The sequence below is a fragment of the Canis lupus genome, chromosome 2 (genome assembly GCF_003254725.2).
Source record: "Canis lupus dingo isolate Sandy chromosome 2, ASM325472v2, whole genome shotgun sequence".
In the NCBI taxonomy this organism is placed as follows: domain Eukaryota; kingdom Metazoa; phylum Chordata; class Mammalia; order Carnivora; family Canidae; genus Canis; species Canis lupus.
This window is the reverse complement of record NC_064244.1, coordinates 48,359,665-48,378,688: the sequence shown is the minus strand read 5'-3', so window position 1 is coordinate 48,378,688 and position 19,024 is coordinate 48,359,665. Positions and strand designations below refer to the sequence as shown.

General features: G+C 35.4%; 1 long non-coding RNA gene across 1 annotated transcript in view; it reads left to right on the top strand.

The window, feature by feature from the left end:
- The window catches only part of LOC118354056 (uncharacterized), a 70,705-nt gene extending 51,893 nt beyond the window's left edge, over window positions 1-18,812 (top strand). The window contains exon 3 of the long non-coding RNA XR_004813981.2: window positions 18,437-18,812. This is a non-coding gene — a long non-coding RNA (uncharacterized LOC118354056). The remainder of the gene's footprint in view (window positions 1-18,436) is intronic.
- Window positions 18,813-19,024: the final 212 nt, after the last annotated feature.

Genomic DNA, 19,024 nt, shown 5'->3' with positions numbered 1-19,024 from the left:
GGTTTTTATTTGGGGCAAGTGGAGAGTGATTTTAAGAATAAAATTTCATAGTGGTGGGACACCACAAATTTCATAGTGGTTATGGCAACATTTTATGTTCAATTTTCTCTAGACATAGTTTTATAATTTTCTATTTTTCTGTAGTTTATTTCATCTAAGTATTCAAAATACAGACATAAAATTTTTTATATTTTATTTTATTATATATTTTTAAAATTCTGGCTTAGTTCCTCCTGAATTTATAGTTTTGATCCTCTTTATATAATTTTAAGGGTCTCCCCCCCTTTTGGATGGCTCAATACTCTTAAAGGTAAATTGATCTAAGTATTTCAAAGAATGGAGTTTAGGCTTTTTTAGAAAATCTTTGTTTTTTTACTTGGTTTATTTTTGCTTAAACTTTTATCATTTATTGTTCTATTGTATTTGAGTTTATTCTTTTTTTGTGTTTTCTCATTTCACAAGCTGGATTATATTATGTCATTAATTTTTAATTACTAGAAGAGTCTGGAGGTTTTCCCAAGTGATGGGTCAGGCAGGATGCAATGAGCCATGCTAATTGTTCTGGAGTGATTGTACTAGTGATGGAAATTCACCCAAGGATTTTAGGTATTGTGATGATATATCTTTTTTTTTTAAGATTTTATTTATTTATTCATGATAGACACACAGAGAGAGGCAGAGACATAGGCAGAGGGAGAAGCAGGCTCCTTGCAGGAGCCCCATGTGGAACTCAATCCCTGGACGGGGATCACGCCCTGAGCCGAAGGCAGATGCTCAACCACTGAGCCACCCAGGTGTCCCTATATAAGTTTATTAAAAAAAAAATTTATATAGATTTATTTTTAAGAAGTGACTTTGGATATAAGGAGATAATAATTTGGATAAGCCAGAAATATATTTAATAAAGTTGTTTGATTTACCTAAAAAATAGTCTACCAGGATGGAAACAATATGGATGGTGGTGCTAGTGAAGAGGAAGATAAATAAATGGACTCAAGATACATTTGTGACAGAAATTGCCTGAAATTCTTGATGGATTAGGTCAATCACTATTAAGCCATTTCTCAGATGTGGCATTCCCTAGTAACAAGGATAATATGCTTCCATTGTTGTTAGACTATTTAATTCTTGTTGAGTAAATGAGTGGAAAGCTGCCCAATGAGGAACATTCCCCCCCTTCCCTTCTATTTTACTCTGCTTAAAGAAGAAGAATGAAATGATGCCTAAATGAGCAGTATCATTTTAGTGAGTGCCTATATCAATGCCTTCAATTTTTCAATTATTTTTCTCAGTTTGATTTTAGTATTATTTCTAGAAACAAGACTTGGATCTTTTGTTTATTAGAAATGTGGAGCTGAATTTTTGGGTTAGTGTATCTCACTGGTATGGATTCATGAAGCCCTAGGATTTTATTCTAGAATGAAATATAATGCATATCATTATATAATATTAAACAGTTTTCATGACCAGTAGAGTTCTCCATGATCTGTCATAATTCAAAATATTCAATTGAAGAAATAACTAAGGGAAATGGGTAATAGAAAAAGATGCCTATTGATATCTTTAACTATTTAGAATTTACTTTCTTAAAGTTCCAATTTAATACTTGATATTATAAAACAGGCTATATGTCTTTTTTTTAAAGATTTTATTTATTTATTTGAGGTAGAGCAAGCAAGAGAAAGAACACGAGTCGGGGGCAAGACAGAGGGAGAAGGAGAAGCAGGCTCCCCACTGAGTGGGGAGCTCCACAAGGGGCTTGATCCCAGGACCTTGAGATCATGACCTGAGCCAAAGGTAGATGCTTAACTGATTGAGCCATCTAGGTTCCCCCAGGGTATATATCCTAAAAGATATATAACTTAAACAATAGTTAGCAAAACAGCAAAGATGCTATTGGAGCTGCAGAATGGGAATATTTTGCATATAGAGAAGACAGGTTTTAGTGAACTAATCCTCTTAATATTTTAAGAGCATATTTTAATCCATCCTCAGGTATTTGAAGGCATATTATGTTTATTGGGAAAAAAATCCTAGGTCAGGTTTTTATTTTAGGGTTGGTTTGTTTAACACATTGAAAAGGTTACATTAAACCTATAAAGTTGACTCTATAGAGTTGACAGTCTATACAATCTGCGTTAGAAAGTAATTCCATCTTCATTTTGGTTTCTCTCTAGTAAAAAAAAATCTAGACAAGAAATGAATAAAATTTCATGCAGTCTTTTTTAGAAACAATTTATTAATGTATTGGCAAATCCTTAACTTTATTTTTATTTCTTATTGAAATACAATTGGCATAACATCCTGTAAGTTTAAGGTGTACAGTGTGTGGGTTTGATACATATATTACTATGAGAGCGTTACCTCCATAGTGTCAGCTAGGACCTCCATTTATGGCATAATTAGGAATTTTTGTGCATGGCAAGAGCACTTCTGGCTCTAGTTCCTTCACGATTTTGAAGTTTTTAATACAGTACAGTTGACCACGACTGTGCTGTGTTTTACAACTCCAAATGCATTTATTTAGTAGTTAAAAGTTTGTGTCCCTTCCAATATGAATGCCTTTTATTTTTTGTTTGTTTTGTTTCTCCTCATTGCTATAGCCATGTTTTGCAGCCCTGTGTTAAGAGTGAGGACCCTTCTCTTGCCCTGATCTTGGAGGATAGCTTCCAGCCTTTCACTGTTGACTGTGTTGTTAGTTGTGGGTTGGTGACACAGGACCTTTATTGTGTTGGGGTATGTTCATTCTATACCCAACTTTGTTGAGGGTTTTTATGATGAAAGTTTGTTTATTTTGCTAGACTCATTTTTTTCATGTATTAAGAAGATCATGTAACTTTTATCTTCTATTCTATTCTATTGATGTGGTGTTTCATATGTATTGATTTGCAATAATGTCAAACCATTCTTGCAAGCCAGGGATACATCCCACTTTCCTGATCATGGTGTGCATTACTTTCAATGTGTTTTTGAAATCTGTTTGCTAATATTTTGTTGAAAATTTTTTGCAGCTATATTCATCAAGAATATGGGTCGATGATTTTCTTTTCTAGTAGAGTCATTATCTAGCTTTCTAGCTTGAATACCAAGGTAATGTTGGTCTCATAAAATGAGTTTTGAAGTGTTTTCTCCTCTTCAATTTTTTTTTTTTTTTTTTTTTGAGAAAAGATTGAGAAAGTTGGCATTTATTCTTTAAATTTTTGGTAGAATTCACAAGTGAAACCATCTTGTTCTTAGGCTTTTCTGTGTTGGGAGATTTTTGATAATGATTCAGAATTGTTACTTGCTAGTCTGTTCAGATTTACTGTGTCTTATCATTCAGTCATGGTAGGTTATATGATTCTAAGAATTTACCCATTTCTTCTAGGTTATTTTTTGTTGACATGTAGTTCTTTAGAGTAGTCTTATGATCCTGTGTATTTCTATCATAGCAATAGCAATTGTAGTGTCTTCCCTTTAAGCTGTGATTTTATTTGCTTGAATCCTCTTTCTTTTTGTTCTTTATCTCACTAAAAATTTGTCACTTTTTTATCTTTTCAAAAATCAACTTTTAGTTAAATTGATTTTTTTCCTTCTGTTTTCCTGTTCACTACTTTATATATTTCCATTCTGACCTTTGTTCTCTTCTTTATTCTAACAACTTTGAACTTAGGTTGTTCTTGCTTTTCTAGTTCCTTGAAGTATAAATTTAAGTTGGTTGTTTGAGATCTTTTTATTTACTTAATATATGCATTTGTCTCTGTACTATCTCATAGGTTTTAGTGTGTTGTGTTTCAGTGTTCATTTCTTTAAAGATTTTGTTTTTTCAATTTCCCTTATGTTTTTATCTTTGATCAATGGGCTGTTCAAGAGTGTGCTGTTTAGTTTCCAGACACTTGTAAACTTTCTAGCTTTCTTCTTGGTGACTTCTAGTTTCATACCACATATTCAGAAAAGATCCTTGGTATGATTTTAACCTTCCTGCATTTGCTAATAATTGTTTTGTGGCCTAGTCTGTGATCTATCCTAGAAAATGTTAAATTTTTAGCTAATCAGTGCTTATGACATTTTAAATATATCTTTCTAATCATAGCTCTAGCTGTGCCCCATGTATTTTATTTTCATTATCATTTAGTGAAAAATATTAAGTTTCCTTGTTACTTCTTTATTCTTTATTTTAAAATGGGTTCATTTTCAAATATTTGGCAGTGTTCTAAGTATTTGTTATTCTTTTCAAGCTTATTTCTGTCATAATCAGATAACTTAATTTCCCCCCGTGTATATTTTAAGTCTTTTGAAATATAAGATATTTTTTGTATAGTGTTTGAATAATTTCCTCTCATCCTTTTACTTTAAATCTTTCTGAATCCGGGGGATCCCTGGGTGGCGCAGCGGTTTCGCGCCTGCCTTTGGCCCAGGGCGCGATCCTGGGGACCCGGGATCGAGTCCCACATCGGGCTCCCGGTGCATGGAGCCTGCTTCTCCCTCTGCCTGTGTCTCTGCCTCTCTCTCTCTCTGTGACTATCATGAATAAATAAATAAATAAAATCTTTAAAAAAAAAAATATTTCTGAATCCCTATATTTAAAATCTTTCTAATGTATAACATATAATTTATTTTAATCTAACATGGTGTTTGCTTTTAATTATTGTATTTAATTGGTTCACATGTGGTTTCTGCCATTTTTCTGTTTAAATCTACCATTTCCCTATTTTTCTCTACTCCTTTAATTTTCTGACTTCTTTAGAATTAAATATATTTAATTATGTTATTATCTGTTTGTCACTCATTTTTTGTTTATTGGCACAATAGAGATTGCAAATAAATGCTTATTATTTGTTAGTGTTTAATATACCACTTCCATACCAAAGCAAATACCTTAGAGCTCTTTGTTCTAATTACTTCAAACTTGTGTCATATTATAACACTTTGTTATGTTACTTTTTTTATCATAAGCATTTAATCAAATTTACCCATACATTGATCTTTTTGTTACCTTCTTTATCTTTCTTACCTACCTAATTGATACGTATAAGTGTGTGTGTGTCTGTGTTCTCTATTCTCTTCTTGGCTCTTCCTTTTCCTTCACTTGTCCTCTTTCTTTTATATTTTATTCCTTCTTTGTTTCTTAGAACTCCTTCTAGTATTTTTGCATGTGTCTGTCTTCTGTTAAATTCTTATTTTTACAAACATTTTTATTAAGTATTTTTATAACTTCCTTTGATACGATATTTTGCTGCATATAGAATTCTAAGTTGCCAGTTACGTTTTTTCAGCAATTTAAATACCATTCTATTTAGAACTGGCTGGGTTACTTGTTTTTCCTTTCCTCCCCTCCCCTCCCCTCCCCTCCCCTCCCTTCCCCTCTCCTCCTCTTTTCCCTTCCCCTTCCCTCCTCTCCCCTTCCCTTCCCTCCCCCTTCCCCTTCCCCTCCCCTCCCCTCCCCTTCCCCTTCCCGTTTCCCTTTCCTTTCCCTTCCCTTTCCCTTCTCTTTCCTTTCTTCCCCTCTCCCTTCCCCTCCCCCACCCTGAAGTCAGCTGCAATTCTTAGAGTGGGACTTTGGAAAAAAAAATACATCATTTCCCTCTGGTACTATTTTAAGATTTTCTCCTTGGTGTTAGTTTCTAGTAACTGCATGATGATGTGTATAAATGGGGCTTTGTTTGCTTGCTTTTGGATTGGGCTTCATGGTCCCTGTTGAATCTGTGGTTGGGTATATTAGAAATTTATCACCTTCTCAACTATTAACTTCTTTCCTTTATGTAATCTCCTTCCAGGGCTGCAATTAAACCTTACATGTGGACTTCTACACTAGACCTTTTGTCCCTTATGATCTTTGTTGATGTTCTTGTCTCTTTATGCAACTTTGTTCCCACCTAACTTCCAAGTCGCTAGCTTTGTCTTTAGCTGCTATTAAACTCATACACTGATTTGTTGATGAAGTCCCAATAGTTCATTTTTGCTTTTGTTTCTTTTGCCTTCGTGGATGTATCTTGCAAGAAGTTACTGTGGCCGAGTTCAAAAAGGGTGTTGCCTGTGTTCTCCTCTAGGATTTTGATGGAATCTTGTCTCACATTTAGATCTTTCATCCATTTTGAGTTTATCTTTATGTATGGTGAAAGAGAGTGGTCTAGGTTCATTCTTCTGCATGTGGATGTCCAATTTTCCCAGCACCATTTATTGAAGAGACTGTCTTTCTTCCAATGGATAGTCTTTCCTCCTTTATCGAATATTAGTTGACCATAAAGCTGAGGGTCCACTTCTGGGTTCTCTATTCTGTTCCATTGATCTATGTGTCTTTTTTTTGTGCCAGTACCACACTGTCTTGATGACCACAGCTTTGTAGTACAACCTGAAATCTGGCATTGTGATGCCCCCAGATATGGTTTTCTTTTTTAAAATTCCCCTGGCTATTCAGGGTCTTTTCTGATTCCACACAAATCTTAAAATAATTTGTTCTAATTCTCTGAAGAAAGTCCATGGTATTTTGATAGGGATTGCATTAAATGTGTATATTGCCCTGGGTAACATTGACATTTTCACAATATTAATTCTGCCAATCCATGAGCATGGAATATTTTTCCTTCTCTTTGTGTCTTCCTCAATTTCTTTCAGAAGTGTTCTATAGATTTTAGGGTATAGATCCTTTACCTCTTTGGTTAGGTTTATTCCTAGGTATCTTATGCTTTTGGGTGCAATTGTAAATGGGATTGACTCCTTAATTTCTCTTTCTTCAGTCTCATTGTTAGTGTATAGAAATGCCACTGACTTCTGGGCATTGATCTAAATGTGAGACAAGATTCCATCAAAATCCTAGAGGAAAACACAGTCAACACCCTTTTTGCACTCAGCCACGGTAACTTCTTGCAAGATACATCCATGAAGGCAAAAGAAACAAAAGCAAAAACGAACTATTGGGACTTCATCAAGATAAGAAGCTTTTGCACAGCAAAGGATACAGTCAACAAAACTAAAAGACAACCTACAGAATGGGAGAAGATATTTGCAAACGACGTATCAGATAAAGGGCTAGTTTCCAAGATCTATAAAGAACTTCTTAAACTCAACACCAAAGAAACAAACAATCCAATCATGAAATGGGCAAAAGACATGAACAGAAATCTCACAGAGGAAGACATAGACATGGCCAACATGCACATGAGAAAATGCTCTGCATCACTTGCCATCAGGGAAATACAAATCAAAACCACAATGAGATCCCACCTCACACCAGTGAGAATGGGGAAAATTAACAAGGTAGGAAACCACAAATGTTGGAGAGGATGTGGAGAAAAGGGAACCCTCTTACACTGTTGGTGGGAATGTGAACTGGTGCAGCCACTCTGGAAAACTGTGTGGAGGTTCCCCAAAGAGTTAAAAATAGACCTGCCCTACGACCCAGCAATTGCACTGTTGGGGATTTACCCCAAAGATACTGATGCAATGAAACGCCGGGACACCTGCACCCTGATGTTTATAGCAGCAATGGCCACAATAGCCAAACTGTGGAAGGAGCCTCGGTGTCCATCGAAAGATGAATGGATAAAGAAGATGTGGTTTTGTATACAATGGAATATTACTCAGCTATTAGAAATGACAAATACCCACCATTTTCTTCAACGTGGATGGAACTGGAGGGTATTATGCTGAGTGAAATAAGTCAATCGGAGAAGGACAAACATTATATGTTCTCATTCATGTGGGGAATATAAATAATAGTGAAAGGGAATATAAGGGAAGGGAGAAGAAATGTGTGGGAAATCTCAGAAAGGGAGACATAACGTGAAGACTGCTAACTCTGGGAAACGAACTAGGGGTGGTAGAAGGGGAGGAGGGCGGGGGGTGGGAGTGATTGGGTGACGGGCACTGGGGGTTATTCTGTATGTTGGTAAATTGAACACCAATAAAAAAATAAATAAATAAACTGCTGAGTATTCTCCTACCAAAAAAAAAAAAAAAAAAGGAATTGGAAAAAGGAAAGCACATAAAGCCTAAATGCAGCAGGAGATTTCTTTTTTACTTTTAAAGACTTTTTTAAAAACAGATTTTATTTATTTGTGAGAGAGAGAGAAAGAGGACAGCTAGGGGAGGGTCAGAAGGAGAAGCAGACTCCCCACTGAGCAATGAGCTCAATGTGGGGCTCGATCCCAGGACCTCAGAATTATGACCTGAACCGAAGGCAGATGCTTAACTGACTGAGGCCCCCAGGTGCCCCAAGACTTTATGTTTTAGAGCAGTTTTAGTTTCATAGGCAAATTGAGGACAAGGTACAGAGAATTCCCATGTGCCCCTGCCCCCCCCCAACATGCATATCCTCTCCTAATCTCAACCCCCACATCAGGCTCTCTTTCTCTTTCATGAATCACCATCTTGATTACTGTACTTATCTTGAAGTAGGGTAGTAGTATCAGTCCTCCAGCTTTGTTCTTCCCCTTCAATAGTGAGTTGGTTATTCTTAGCCTTTTGCCTCTCTACATAAACTGCAGAATCAGTTTGCGGATAAACATTTGTTTATCAGTGAATCTGCATTGACACATCATAATCACCCCCAGTTCATAATTTACATAAGGGTACCCTTGGTGATATATATTTCACGAGTTTCAACAAATCTATTAATTACATGTATCATACAGAGCAGTTTCACTTTTCTAAGTATCTTCTGGCTCCGCCTATTCATGTCTCCCTCTCCTCTTACCATGAATCTTTTTACTGTCTCCGTGGTTTTGCTTTTTCAGGTTGTCTTATAGTTGAAATCATACAGTATGCAACCTTTTCAGGTTGGCATCTTCCACTTAGTAGTATGCACCTAAGTTTCCTCTATATGTCTTCATGGCCTGGTAGCGCATTTCTTTTTAGTGCTGATTAACATTTCTTTCATTTCTCCCGAGACTGTCTCTACCACAGGTTATTTTTCTATTTACTTCTCAAAGGACATCTTAGTTTCTTTGAAATTTTAGCAATTATAAATAAAACTGCATGAACATCAATGTGCTGGTTTTTATGTTGACATACACTTTCAACTCCTTTGGGTAAATACCCAGAAGCATACTTGCTGATATATAGTAGGAGTATGTTTGATTTTTTAAGATCACCACACTGTCATCCAGAGTGGTTGCACCATTTTGTATTCTCACCAGCATGAATGAGAGGTCCTGTTGTTCCACATACTCATAATTGGTATTGTCAATGTTTTTAGATTTTGGCCACTCTAACAGGTTCATGATGGCACCTCTTGTTGTTTTCATTTGTACTTCTCTGATGATATGTATGTGGAGAATCTTTTTATGTGTTTCCTTGCCATCTGTAGATCTTTGATAAGGTGTCTTTAAAGACCTTTGGCCCATTTTTAAATCAAATTGTTTTCTTATTGTTAGGGTTTACTAGTTACTTGCATATTTTGGTTAATAGTCTTTTATGAGATGTGTCTTTTGCGCATATTTTTTCCCAGTCTTGGCCTTATTCTCTTGACGTCATCTTTCACAAAGCCAACTTTTTAATGTCAATGAAATCCAACTTCTCAATTGTTTCTTTGGATTGTATCTTTGATGTTACATCAAAAAGTCATCACCACACCCAACATCATGTAGGTTTCTTCCTGTGTTATCTTCTAAGGGTTTTATAGTATATTTTACATTTTGAGTGATCCATGTTGAATTAATTTTTGTGAAGAGTATAAGGTCTCTATTTAGATTTTTTTTTACATGTTGATGTCCAGTTGTTCAGACACCACTTGTTAAACAGAATATATTTGCTCCATGATGTTGCCTTTGATCCTTTGTCACAGATTGGCTGATTGTAGTGAATCTATTTCTCGGCTCTCTTTCTCTTTTGTGAATCATTAACGAGATTAATGTAGTTATCTTGAAATTGGATAGTATCAGTCTTCCAGCTTTGTTCTTCCCTTTCAATACTGTGTTGGTTATTCCTAGTCTTTTGCCTCTCCACATAAACTATAGAATAAGTTTGTGGATATCTACAAAGTAACTTGCTGGGATTTTGATTAGGACCCCACTTTATCTATAGATCGTGTTGGGAAGAAGTGACATCTTGATAATATTGAGTCATGCTTTACACCAAAGTAGACTCTATCTTATTTTCTTACTTAGTTCTTTGATTTCAGTCTTCAGAGTTGTGTAATTTTTGTCCTATCAAACTTGTATATATTTTTGTTAGATTTATGCCTAAGTGTTTCATGGGGGAGAGAGGAGGGTTTGCTAATATAAATGGTGCTGTGTTTTTAATTTCAAAGTCCACAAGTTCATTGTTGGTATAAAGGAAAGTAGTTGACTTTAGTATATCAACCTGATATCCTACAACCCTGCTATTATTTATAAAATCCTATTTTTCACAGCAAATCTACAGGGTGGTATACATGAGAAAACTGAGGCATAGAAAATTCAAGGAACTTGGACAAAGGCAGAGAAAATTAATATCATGTTTTTCTGATGCTACAGATTAAGCTTTCCACTAGGCCATGCTTCCTATTAGCATTTAAAGAGCTACTTAACATTTCTACAAAATAAACACTAAATTCATTACTTACGATGAGTTCTAAATCATTAAACTTACACCAGGATGCTACTAAGACTATTTTATGGATTAAAAACTATAAATTAAACAGAGTCACTGCTCTCAAAGAACTTACAGCTCAAAACAAAAATGGGTATCAATAAAAAATGGAAACTAAATGACATTTCATGCATTAAAGAAATAAAATACAATGCTAGATGAATAAGATGGATAGATGGATAAATATGTGATAAAGTTTATTAACTTTTTTTTTTTTAGATCGAAGTGGTACATATTTGAGCATTCACCATACAATTCTTCCATCTTATCTGATGTGCACATAACATTTAGGAACATAGGAGGAAACAACTGGAATTTGAAATTCAAAAACTAACAACTAAAATGGAGCAAAAAGTTGGAAGAATTATAATGAACATTAATTAAACTAGAAAAATATTTAAAGAAAAAAACACTCCAAAAGAAGGAATTTCTACAGTATCCAACGTATTAAAATTTTACAATGTCTCTTGAAAATACGATGAAAAAGAATGAAAATGAGATAAACACAGAAGTAAAACCAACCATAGACACAGTGATCAAAATGAAAGATAGGCCCCTCCAAAATCCAACATATACATACTGGAAGTCTGTGAAGAAGAAAACTAAAACAATAAGTATCTAAACTATAACTTAGATAAACTCTGGTTAAATGAAAGAATACTTCTCTGCATATTTTAAGTGCCTATCAAATATCTAGACAATTTGATCAGGAATTCTCAACTTTAAGACACATCCTAGGCAGATTTATGCTATATGCACATTCTTTAGAAACAAATAAAAAACGGGTGCCTGGGTGGCTCAGTGGTTTAGCACCTGCCTTCGGCCCAGGGTATGATCCCAGGATCCTGGGATCGAGTCCCACATCAAGCTTCCTGCATGGAGCCTTCTTCTCCCTCTGCCTGTGTCTCTGCCTTTCTCTCTCTCTCTGTGTCTCTCATGAATCAATAAATAAAATCTTAAAAAAAGAAAAAACCCTCAGAGCTTTTAACAGCTCTGTGAATGTCTTACAAGGACAAGAGAATTAAGTTGACATCGTGTTTCTCAAAACAATTTATATAGCAAGGCAACATTGGAACATTACCTAAATACTCCAAGATATAAATTGTGAGCTAATGCCTTTATATCCATATCAACTGTCCTTAAAAATGAAATCTAAAAAAACTTTTTAAGAAGAATTAAAGATAAAAAAATATACAAAAAAATTTTCAAGAAATACTGTTTTTACAAGCCCTTCTTGAAGTTGCTATGTTTAATTTAACCAAGAAATGACTGCAGTCACTTTGGCAACAGGACTTAAAGAAAGCATTACCTACATTTAATCATGGATCTAAGGTTAAAATAAAAGGAATAAAAGAGTAGAATAATTTATGATTAAAATGTGCCCCGGTGCATTCTGGTCGAGTAAAATTGACACATTTTTAAAAATGTGAGCAGGGAAAAGGCACGAGAAAAATAGGAAACAGCTCATCCCTTATAACAATTGACCGACAAAAGAACTAAAGGCTAAATAAGGAAAAGATTGACTAAGGGAATTAAAAATGCAAACCTCTTAAATCCAGAAAGGAATTATAAAGAAGGGATCAGAGAATAAATCTCACACAGAGAAAGAGACACAGGAATTAAAACACTACAAATTATTTGATAAAATAAAATTATATGTTATACATTTCAAAAAAATATAAATATGGTAACATATATTAAAAATATTTTCATTTTACTTCATAAAATTAGCTCTGTGTTATATGTAAGGTGCCAGACAAAGTAGCATTCCAAAAATCATTAGTTCTTACAAAAAGGACAATTTATGTTTCTAAAGCAAAATAACTCATGGTGAAGATATAATAGTTACTAATATCTATGCAATTATCAACACAGCAACCAACTTTACAAATGAGAAAGTACAAGAGGAGATATAAGAATATACTAAAAAGAGATTATTTATTTATTTATTCATTCATTCATTCATTCATTCATGATGGACATAGTAAGAGAGAGAGAAAGAGAGAGAGGCAATTGATGCCAGGCTGGTCCATGATTTATAGAAGCTAAACGAAGAGACCCAGGAGGCACCGAAAAAGCTGCTTCCCCCAGAATTGCACACGGTAACCCACAATTTGGAAAAACTCAGTGAAGTGGCCTAGTGATACCCGCAGATGACTTACTGGGAACTGGAGAGTGTGTCTGCTATGCCAGGAGCTGCTCATCCAGACCTACTTGCAAAAGTTCAAAAGAAGAATTACTCAGAGGTAGACTTGCTAGAAGCCTATCCATTCCCCACAGCAATAAAGATTTAGCTACTATTTACTCAGGGGCTAGGATAACATATATAGAAATGGCTCGTGATGGTGTGGTACTGAGCTGGGGAGTAAAATGTAATGTAGGGTGGTAAGAATTATTGATATGGGTTAATTACTAGTGACATTAGACTCCATGGCCTGGTAAGGACACAAGGGATCAGTTTTAATAGTTTTGTAAAACCACTCCTTGGATTTTGCATATGATCAGGATATAGAGTAAATGAGATATAAATGTTATAATTAGTGTGAAATACTTAGGAAATGTCCAAAGACACAAGTAGAAGGAAATTTTAGAAGAGACTATGTGAGGCCTGGGAATGCACTAGCCTGATTATGGTTCCCAAGAAGTCCCAAAGGTCACTCTGCTTTAAACCAAGAAGAGATATACTAAGAGAGAAATATGGGATTGAATACAGGTGATTTAAACTTTTTTTTTCAAAGATTGCATCTGGCCATCACTCTAAGAAGAATGTACCTCCTTCCTTGTATGAAAAGCAAGCAAGAGCATCTTGCTTTGACACAATGGAAGCCACATATCACATGAAAGTTTCCAGCTACAATGAGAAGCCAATTATAATACAGATCTATGCAGTGTATACAAGATGTCTATTTCTTATATTCACTTTGAATTCTCTGGGTCTCACTATTCAGCTGTTTTGTGATTCCAGTGGAATCAGGGGACATAAACCTAGGGTCTCGCCTTAAAGGTCTACAATGTGCTCCTCATCTATCATTCAGGGTTTCAGTGAGGAAATTTACTGAGAAATTTCAGTGTGTACTTGTGAAACCAATGCATTTAAAAAAATTCACTCCCAGTGGGATACAGGAGCTGGTAGGTCAATTTTCTCTCTTTTTTCCCCTTCAAGGATAGCCCCAAAGTAGACTGAGAATAGCCCCATAGGATTAAGTAGCCAGTTGCCCTGGGTATCAATCTTAATAACACACTATATGTGTTTTCTCTCCTTCCTGTCCTGTATCACTCTTCCATCTCTCTTGGGATACTGTTCCTCAATAAAGTCATACCACGTAAGCCTTTACTTCAAGGTCTGATTTCTAGAAAGGTAGGGTAAATACAAAGGGGGTAAACTGAAAGTGTCACCCAGACTAGAATTTGAAAGCTCTATGTAGCTTCTGTGAGGTGGCAAATAAGAATGACAACCACGGTCATTGCCTTGCCTCATCAACCCAGATATCATACTCACTATTCTGGGCCCATTGTTCTCAAAGTTGGGTACCCCAAGAAGCAGCGTCAGTATCACCTGGGAATTTGTTAGAAATCAAAGTTCCCAGGCCTCCATCTAGATGCCCTAGATCAGATATTCAGGGAGTCGGACACAGTCATCTTTTTGACAGTCCTTCCAGTGATTCCAAAGGATGCGAAGGTATGAGAAACAATGCCCTAAGCTTTGACTAGCTGCTCCTGTTCCTCAGTGTAAGAGGGCAGAGGTGAGAACAGCCCAAAGTTCAGATGTTTTAATGTCATACATCTGCAATCTATTTCCTATCCCAATTAGTTATGAGAAGCCAGCTTCTGTAAGGAGAAATTGCATCCTCCCAGAAGCAAACTGGTGTTTTCAAACACAAAGAGGGAGGATTTCATTATCGTGATTACAGTTAAATGTTTAATACTGGTTTCTAAGAGGTTTGTCTTTTTTTTTTTTTTTTTTTAAATGAATGATGTTGAATTTAGTGAAATGCTTTTCCTGGTCTATTACCATTCTATAATGTTCTCCTTTACTCTACAAATGTAGTGAATCACACCAATTGATTTTCTAATATGAAACAGACATACAAATTTTACTTTCCTGGAATAAAACCAAGTTGGTTATGATATAGTTAATACAGCTAGATCATGTTTGTTATTTTGTTGAGGAATGTGCCTCCATCTTCACACTTGAGACAAACTGGTAATATTTCTCTCTCATAACATTCTTTTATATCCTTTGTTAGCAGGCTACTTTCTTTTCCAATTGTCTAGGCAAATTTTGCATATCGGAATTATTTCTTCATTTAATGTTGGTATGACTTACCAGTGAAGCTCCCTGGGTCTGCAGTTTGCTCTGTGGGGCTTTAGAAGGGAAAAGGCAGGGAATAGACCACTCCACCCGCCCCCCCCCCCGCCCAACCTCAGTATGGAAGACAATGATGGAGTATATAAAAAAAACAAGGATTTTGCAAGATATGTTCTCTACAGATAATATGAGACATTCAAAAAATTGGACACTAAAAAGACAAGTTAGCAGAGAAGTGTTTATGTGGCTTTGAATCACTTTAAATATTACTGCTTTAGAATATATTGCAATATGGTTATATGAAATACCTGTATTAGTTGGAATAATACCTGAAAAGGAATTTGTTATTTATGTCTGAACTCAGCTACACTGTGGCATTTGCGGAGCACTGCTATCTGAAAACAACTTGTCTTTTTTCACTTGTGAAGATAAAAATCAAAAACAGAGATGGTGAAGCACATGACTACCAGTCAGGGTTATTACATTGATCTTTATCAAAGAAAAGAGGTATTACTCATAAGAAGCATAACCAAGAGAGGAGAGTCTCATCAGTTTTTATGACCAAGTATTATAAGATCTATATTTTTGTTTATTTTTCTCAGCCCCTAAAACCCTTCATTAGGAGCTTAGTCAAATGTCATAATTTGGAAATTATGTTATTAATCACATAGAATTCTCATTAGCTTGAAAATGATGTGAAACAAACATAGTATTTGTGGTTTATTTCTTTACACCCTCAACAGTAAAAATTTGTAAGTGGTTGTTTTCATTTAAAAATTTGAAACATATTTGGAAGGATTTAATACACTTGCTGCCTGTTCCCTCCCAATGAAAACTATTTTAGGCTGAGATTGGCAATTAGCTTCTCAGAAACGTGAATGTTTTGTGTGGTGGGCAGAGTGATGCTCTATAAAACTGATCAGGCTGGCATTGTAATCATTATCAAACTTCCACTGTGTGCCACAATAGCCAAGTACGGCAGACACACACACAAAACATGCACACCGTAAATATTGAGACTCCAAATTGTATATTCTTAGAAACACATTCTTGAGAAATCCATACCTCTTACATTTAAAAAAATGATTATCAAGTGACCCATTCTTTATGGATTGATGGTCCTTAACATGGAATCGAGTCTGTAAAGACATACCCACCCATATGAAATCCTTCTCTGTTAGAAGAATGGATACAGTCTCTAGTAGCCTGGACTGAGATATGATCTTGAAGAGATCCTGAGTCTCGTTCCAAATAGCAAAGTCCCCTTGCAAGTGGTATACACTGGTCCGGTCTTCCTTAACACACTAGTTTAATATTGCAATCCCTGGTGCTCAAATAGTCTTCTAAATAGTTTTCTAAATGGGAAAAACACTGTATATATGATTCAACTGCCAAAAAGAATGAAATCTTGGAATTTCCAACAATGTGGATGGAACTAGAGGGTATTATGCTAAGTGAAATAAGTCAGTTAGAGAAAGACAAATACCATATGACTTCACTCATGCGTAGGATTTAAGAAACAAAAAGATGAACAGAGGGAAGGGAAGGAAAAATAAGACAAAAACAGAGAGGGAGGCAAACTGTAGGAGACACTGAATTCTAGGAAACAAACTAAGGGTTGCTGGAGGGGAGGTGGTTTGGAGGATGGGGTAAATGGGTGATGGGCATTAAGGAGGGCATGTGATGTGAGCACTGGGTGTTATATGCAACTGATGATTCACTAAAGTCTACCTCCAAAACTAATTTAAAATTGTTTTAATAGAAGAAGCATTATCCACTTTTTTCCCCAAAATCTTTGAGTATTTGATGTAAGAGGTTATGGGTATGGGTAGACAATACAACAGAAAGAATACTTTAAGAAATATGACAAGCAAAGTAGCCTGGACAATAGAGTTTCATACCAGCTTTGGGAACAGAAGTAAATAATAAACTCTCTTTAGAGGTCAGATATCGACAGGAAATAACTTAGGCAACAAGAGAAAGGAAGGCCTTATCAAAGTAAATCCGAATGTGTACCTCTATTATGTGCCACTTTCCATGTGAGCCCATGATTTTCAGAGCTTCCAGACAGCTTTAAACTCCATTCTTTCAAGCAAGATAACCTTAATTAAGTGACAGTTTAGAAAAAAATTGGTTTTATAACCAGACTAGAAGGCAAGCCCAATGCATATGTCTGAAACTGGGCTTGTCTACAGAATATATCAAGAACTGTTATCACTTAATAAAAAGACAAATAACCCAAATAAAAAGGGGCAAAATATTTCAACTGCATTTCAGAGAAGGAAACCTACAGATGGCAAATAAATGCTAAGAAGATGCACATTGTCATTAGTCATTAGGGAAATGCATATTAAATATATAAGAACACTACTTCCTAGGGTAGATAAATTTAAAAAAGCATTCATGCTACTAAATTCTGGTCAAGATGTGGAGAAGCTGAATTCTTATACATTCCTGGAAGAAATATGAAATGGCACAACCCTTTTGGAAAGCCATTTGGCAATTTTGTAAAAAACATACACTTGGTATCTAACTCAGGCCTTCTACACGTGTATATTATTCAAGGGGTATAATAGTATGTGTGTGTACACACATAGAAACCCATGCACAGATATTCTTACCAGTCTTATTTACAGTAACAAAAAATTAGAAATTATTTAAACATCTATTAGCAGGTGAGTGGCTAAAACAAAAATATGATGGAATGATAATCAGCAATCAAAAGCAAGGAATGACTGATACACATAAGTAAAGGATGAATCTCAAAGAATGTATACTAGTTTAAAAGAAGCCACAGAAAATACTATACTAACCATTTTATACAAAATTCCAGAGTATACAAGTTAATCTATAGACATAAAACAGATGACTGGTTGCCTGGGGCAAAATAGAGAATAGGCTGAGACACTATTTGAGATGACACATATTTTTTTTTTGTCCTAATTGTGACCATAGCTTCAGCACTTACCCAATTCTCAAAACTCATTAAATTGTACACTTTAAATAGATGCCTTCTATTAACTGAAATGACAAGCTATTACTGTGAATTCAATTCTAGGAAAGAGGAGGAAATAAGTTACATTTTATTTCAAAGCTACCATTCATAGATATACCATATTTGTAAATGAAATTATGGATTTTATATGGAAAAAAAACACTTACAGACTATGAAGAGAGAAAGACGACATCATTCTTATCTATGTGTAGAAGACATCAAATATTTTGACCATTATTATCAACATGCAGGGCTTAATTACCTGATAAAAGAATTTTCAAGATTTTCATATTACCTACAGGAGGAGATTGCTTCACTAGCTTACCTAAAACTACTTCTATGATAGGGTCTGAGTTTTTAATAAACCACTGTATTATTTATGCAGTGGGTATACCTGCACTTTGGTATTCCAATGATTCCCAGGCTGCTCTCCTTTCCTTCATTAAAGAACGTTGATAGCTAAAAATGTAACTATAAAAATAGCCTTACTTGCACAGCAAACATTTTCTTCCCCTTGGGTATCTCTGAGTTCTATTTGCTTCCCTAACTGACAATTATATATTATTTTATGCTCCTTTTGGCAGGACAGAGAAAATGCACCTGGGGAAGAGCAAGCTGGGTTTCCTTCTGCACCATGTTTCAGCGTGAAAACTGTCAGCTAAAATCTGACTGCTGAATTTCTATGACTGGTTCCACTACAAGTTGTAGAAAGAACACAGACTGTTTAAACAAATATCATGCTGACTCCCTGAGTATTGACAGGTGGGGAACCTTGGAAAAAAGAAAATGGGATCTGTGACATTTAGCAAGACTCTGCCACCCGTTATGTCAATAAACAATGATGGGCACAACATGCTGCCTTCCAGTGTTCTGAGGACCGATCTTTTGCATTTGGCATATGTCCTTCCTTGGTAGGCCTCATCATTCTGTTTACAAAAATAAGTACTATTAAAAATAGGAACAGGCTGTCATTAAAAAATAAACAATTGTGAAGCCAAAATGTTGTAGAGATTTGGTTATTTCTATCCTCTCGGGCACAGTGTAAATTTTCAGAAATAACAGTTTGAGGTTTTAAATTATTATTCTTGTCAAATGTCAAACAGATTTTATGGCCTCAGACATGTTCTTCCAGTGGAATATTGTTAAGGCTGAGGCATCTCCAGTGAAGTTTT